General features: G+C 20.9%; 1 non-coding gene across 1 annotated transcript; it reads left to right on the top strand.

Moving 5' to 3' along the window:
- Positions 1-5,292: 5,292 nt before the first annotated feature.
- TRNAI-AAU (transfer RNA isoleucine (anticodon AAU)) lies at positions 5,293-5,366 on the top strand. Its single transcript has one exon. It is a non-coding gene; the product is annotated as a tRNA-Ile (tRNA).
- Positions 5,367-6,416: the final 1,050 nt, after the last annotated feature.

The raw sequence follows: 6,416 nt of genomic DNA, 5'->3' as shown, positions 1-6,416 counted from the left end.
AGACAACAAATCCATACTCAATTAACCAAATAAAATTGCCAAATTTGAAGTCCTTTTCGCCTCATTTTGTAGTCTCACAACAAACACAACAAAATCAAACCACCTCACCCACGACAGGTCAACAACAATGTACAACCCATCCACCACAAATCCAACCACCACATGGCCGACAATTATCTCTGAAACCAAAGATTTTATTCTTCAAAGAGCTTTGTCGTTCTTCGGAATGGGTTTTTCTAAATCAACAAGTAATCAAAATGAAACATTTCCAGGTCAAACCCGCACACAATGACCACCACAAGCCTTTCTTTTCCGTTGGTTCATATCAAATTTCCATGCCAAAGGTTTTACCTTTTAAGTTTCACATTTTCCTTTCGTTGTAGGCAATTAACCAACGCAATGTTGATTACCAAATTTTTCACCCAAAATGGTCACATGTGTGAATGAAAAAAAAATTGCTTATAATTAGTGACACGTAAACCGTGTCAAAAATAAGTACGAGAAAACAATGTAAAACTATCATTATCAAAAAAACATAGAAAACAATGAAACAATCTTGCAATCTTTTATTGAGGTAATATTTAATTATTGTGGTATTTTTTATCATGTTACATATAAAGGTTAAATTTAATATATATTTTTAATAATATGTTGTATATAATTTTTTCATTTATTTTTATGTTGTTTTAATTTTATCCAAGATATTTAAAATTAGCATTGAATTAATTTAAAAGTAATATGTGGGACCGAAAACCAATCGATAGAAGTCAAAAGTTTATGAAATAAATAAATAAAAAGTGAGGGGTGAAAGTTTTTTCTTTTGTTCACTATTGAAAATTTGTATTTATGTTATAAAATTCATAAATTATAAAATTATAATTTATAATTTATAAAATTTTAAAATAATAAAATTACATTTGACGACAACTTAATAAAATCATCACATATCCAATTTAATAAAAATATTAACCAAAAATATTTAATTAAAAAAAGTTTAAATTTATTAAGTACTCACAGGCCATAATTTATTTTCAATTAATATTCAATTGAAAAAGGTTTAAATGTATTGAATACTCATAAACCATAAAAATTAAAAAACTTTATTAGAATATCACTTCGGAAGTTCCCAATTTATTCAGAATTTAAAATACAATTAAGCCTATAAATTTTAAATATTCAAAATAAATAAATTAATTAATATGGTTAATTATGTTTTTAATCAATGATAAATTTGAGACTTTTCATTTAAGTTTCTATTAAATTTTTGTGAGTCCTCAAAATTTAAAAAAGTATTCAATTAAGTCATTATCATTAGATTTGCTTGTTAAATGTACAGTAACAATTACCTTACATTATCATTCTACCTAAATATAGTTAAATAATCCTTTATTACAAGAGATTTTGTTGTATTTGACAAAAATTATTCTTAAATAAAATTAAAAATTAAAAATATAAAATATAAAATAAAAACATAAAAAATATATAAAATATAAAATTAGATAAATAATAAAATTATGAAATCATTATACAAATAAAAGATATAATACAGTAAATCTTTGAGAGATCTCATCATTAATGTCTTTACGTATTATGTAATGATATTTAAGTGTAGATAACAGTGTAAAGTAATTGTCACATATTTTATATATATATATATATATATATATATATATATATATATATATATATATATATATATAATTAATACTAAAATTTAAAGATAGAGACTCAATTGAAAAATTTTAATATTTTGAAAATTCAATACACTACAAAATTTTATTATTTCAATTAAAAAAGTTTAAATTTATTAAGAACTCAAAACATAATTAAGTGTAATAAAAATTCAACTAAAATTATTCAAATTGATCAAGACTTGAAACTTGAGTCTTAATTTTTTTTAACTTAATTAAATTTTAATTTTTAATAAGGTTATTTTTAATTAACTTCTAACGAAAATATTTTTAATTAAATATATCATTTATAAGAAATATTAAATATTTTATATTACTTTTATTTAAACTCATTTATCAATGGCGTATAAAACAATAAAGTGTATTAATTTTTACGAAGATAAATTTAGAAATTTATTTTAGTTCAATATGAACAATTGAGTTTTTTTAATTAATAATCTTAATTTTTTTTAATTTAGATAAATGAATAATGCTATTTAATTAAAGTGTATATTTTTTTGACGAAGATAAATTTAGAAATTTATTCTAAGTTCAATATAAATAATTGAGTTTTTTTTAGTTAATAATCTTAAAATTTTTTAATTTAGATAAATGAATAGTACTAATTAATTCGTAAAAAAAATATAAAGCAGTATTTTTTAAAGTAATAATAATTTCAAAAGAAATATATTTATATTGATTTTAAGGGACACTTAATTATTTTTTAATATAAATATATTTTTAATAATTTTAAATATTGATTTTTAAATACTTACTTTGTCGCATAAAAAATAATTTTCTAAAATGTTAAAGTATTTCTATTTGAGATTTCAATTTGGGTGACATTTTAAATTTAAATGAATAAATTGATAATAGAAAAATTAAGAAAAATATAATTTTACTTATTAATTACGACCTTACAGTAAATAAAAACTTAATAAATATTAGAAATGAGAAACACATAAAATTTAATTAAATTGTTATAAATAAAAATTAGCAAACACAGACGTTTTGCATTTAGCGCCTGATGTTCACATTTTCTTAATTTTTATAAAAATTTGAATTGAAATGAATGAAAATATATAATTAAGTATTAAAATAAATTTTAAATGTAAAATTTTAAAAAATAAAATATGCAAAAAAAAAAATTAACATAATGGTTAAAAATAAAAGAGATTTTAAAATAGTAATTAATTTTAAAAATAATAATTAAAAACGAAATGGGAATATCAAAACGTGATTAAATAGGGATTATCTTTTTGTATATATTATTATTGATTACATAGTTTTGAGTAATTTGTTAATAATTTTACTGACGTTACAGAAAATATATATATATATATATATATATATATATATATATATATATATATATATATATATATATATGTATGTATGTATTTATATAAAACTTTTTATCCTTCAAAAAAATATACGAGAATCACTTATTTTACAGTCTACAGTTTTCTTTGAAACACTAATTATACGTAATCGAAAATTATCTGCTTATTCTTCTTGCAAGCCTTAAAAATAATATTTATCCTTTCTTTACTCATATGTATAATTTTGTGACTGTTTTGCCAATGTTTAGTTCATCAAATTCACACACAAAAATAAATAAAAATCATAAATTAACCTTGTTTTACAAATTTATTTAATAAATTTTTTTTTAATACATCAATCAAACCTTAAGTATGAATCTTCATTAGAATATTATTTTAAAATTAATCTTCGTTTAAATCTTCCAAACTTTATCTATGGTACTCCTGAACATAACATAATCCGCATTCAAATCAATGGAACTTAATATACCATTTTAGATATACTTAAAATTTCGAAGTTCAAACATAGTCAATTAGCTTAAGTTGGTTAGAGAGTCGTGCTTCGCAGCATGGGCCAGAGTTTTCTAATCCAAATATTTATGCATATTATATTTCTTGCATTTCATTCACTGTATCTTATATTAATTTGAGATCAAAGCTAATTTAAGATGTTTATCCAAACGAAGTGTTATTGAAGAATAAATTAATGAAATACATAACCTAAGAAATACTCTTATGATAATTTATTTAATAAATAAAGATATGCGGTTTTAAAAGTAAAGATATAAGTAGTTTATGTTAATATAAAACAAATAATTTCAGCAATCGAATTTACAATAATTATATCATCTAATTTGTAATTAATTTTTGTAAAAGAGAAATTAATTATTTTTTGTAATTTAATTTACTAATGACATATTAGTTAACTCCGTTACATTACTTAATAAATCAAAACGATCAAAACTATCCCGTGTGAATCTGATTCCAAGCTTGCATTGGGATTGATTTTTCAATAGGATCTTCATCTTTTCCCTCCTTCAAAACCCAACATGATGAGTATTACCTTTATTTTATAAAAACTATTTTATTTAAATATTTCTCCAAACATTTACCTAATGTTAAAAAATACTGAGTTAAATATGTTTTAATTTTTATATTTGGTTGCAAAATTGAAATTGGTTCTTATATAAATTTTAATACATTTTGTTTTTCAAATTTAAAAAATGAGTGGATAAATTTTTTTTAAATCGATGATATTAATGATTTTTTATGTGTTAAACGATCATTCAAACTAATATTTAAGTTAGGATTTGTCAAAATTATATACAATTCAAAAGTTAACTCAAAATATCATTTAACACATTAAAAATATTTAATACAATTTAATTAGAAGAATTATATTGATTACTTTTTAAGTTTGAAAATTAAATTATATCAAAATTTTAAATACTGCACAAATCTCAATTTTAATTTTATGTTCAAATTTAAGAATTAAAAATATATTTAATTAAAAACATTAAATGCTCTTAGTTTTCTCTTAACTGTTTTCATTAAGGAAATTAAGAAAGTCTTAAATTTCTACTTTTCATAAATGTTTTATATCATTAAAACTGAAACATAACTAACGAATAATAACTCAGTCACTCATTCTTTACACCAGTACCATATGATTTCTTTTGTTCAGTCAAATAAAAAGCATTTAATTTATTTTTTAAGTAATCTTAAGTGAATAATATCATATATATATATATATATATACCTTTTTTAGATTTTTTGTATTTTAATCTATATTTATGTGTTATTTCATTATTAAAGATTTGTTCTTTTCACATAATATAGAAAAAAAATTACATATAATAAAAGATAGAAAAATATAGTAATACATAAATATATATTCAAATAATAGACCAACTAAACAATATACAATATATAATTTATTTCTCGCAGATGAAAATACCTTAAACAAATACTACAAAAGATATAAAAACGAAGCACTGATGGATTATGTATATTAATTAATATATCTATATTCTGTCGTTCTTTTACAAAATTTTATTCATCAAATTAAAAAAGAAAATTAAACCCTTTTTCACAAATTTCTTCACTACATAAATAAACTTTAATTATTGATCTGAATTAGGATATTATTTTAAAATTGATCTTCATTCAAATATTTCAGACTTAATTGATTATAATGCAGAAGATAACAGTAATATTCGTTCAAACCAAGGAAATTTAACATATCATTTTCTCTTTCTACAATTTGGAGTTTAACTAAAAACATAAAAATAAAGAAGCGTGGCCTATTAGCTCAGCTGGTTAGAGCGTCGTGCTAATAACGCGAAGGTCGCAGGTTCGAAACCTGCATGGGCCATTTTTCTTTTTTCTGATGTTTTCCTTTTTTCATTTTTCCTTTTTCTGATGTTTTTCTTTTTTCTGCATCTAAGTTTTGTGCTACCTAACTAACTCCCTTTGAAAATGTTTATACCTAATTATATTAACATTTTTTATAGTAAAAATTTAATTATCGTTTAATTATATATTTTATATCAATTCAACATATAATAGTTTAACAATCTAACCATATTTATTTATTGTTTATATTATTTTTATTAGTATAGATTCCAACATTTTTATAACAATATCTCTACCAAAGAAACTGTAATCATACAACTAATATATTTATTATACATCTATTTTATACTCAAATAATCTCATTCAAAATTCTTTTTTTTTCTTGGAAATTACAATGTGATACAAGGATTTCATCCTTTTGAAGAACATGTATACAAACACTCTACTTCCTAATATAAAAAACATTTCATACTAATCATGAAATAAAAGTAAACCTTTTTATATATTTAAAAAAAATGTTCAGTTTTCTCTTATCTACCCAACCAATTCTCTATATATTTAATGTTTATCTTTAACATATTTTATTTTGCCCCATTTGATATGTCTATTGGTTTTATCCAATATCCTATGGTATGACACGCAAAAAGCCTTACATTCTTTAGAGCTTCCATCCAATTAGTATTAATCTTCAGTTACATACTTCATGGAAAATTAATGATTGTCGAATTAATAACGTTAGAAATTATTGAACATTTTATAAATGACATGAGAATTAGAGATTGCACAGTTAACCCATTTTGATGTAAATGATTTAATTGTTATATTTCATTAAAGATTTATATCGTAGGCTAAGTTTAACTATAGTGTAACGTGATAATTATATCTTATTGGTCACATTGATGCATCTTTTGCATGGTATATTTATATTGTACATCTTCATCGATTAAATGGGGAATGAAATGAGGTGGATGTTTTAATTATAAGCCCACATGCTAATCATTTGATAAATTCTACAAAACTTTTTCTTACATACATACTTCTGTATTGATGTATTTGTCTCTTTTTATTG

Source organism: Vigna unguiculata, chromosome 4, assembly GCF_037176805.1.
Source record: "Vigna unguiculata cultivar grain cowpea cultivar isolate G323 ecotype 2 chromosome 4, ASM3717680v1, whole genome shotgun sequence".
Classification (NCBI taxonomy): domain Eukaryota; kingdom Viridiplantae; phylum Streptophyta; class Magnoliopsida; order Fabales; family Fabaceae; genus Vigna; species Vigna unguiculata.
Note: the sequence above shows the minus strand (reverse complement) of the source record. Positions and strands in the feature narration are given on the sequence as shown.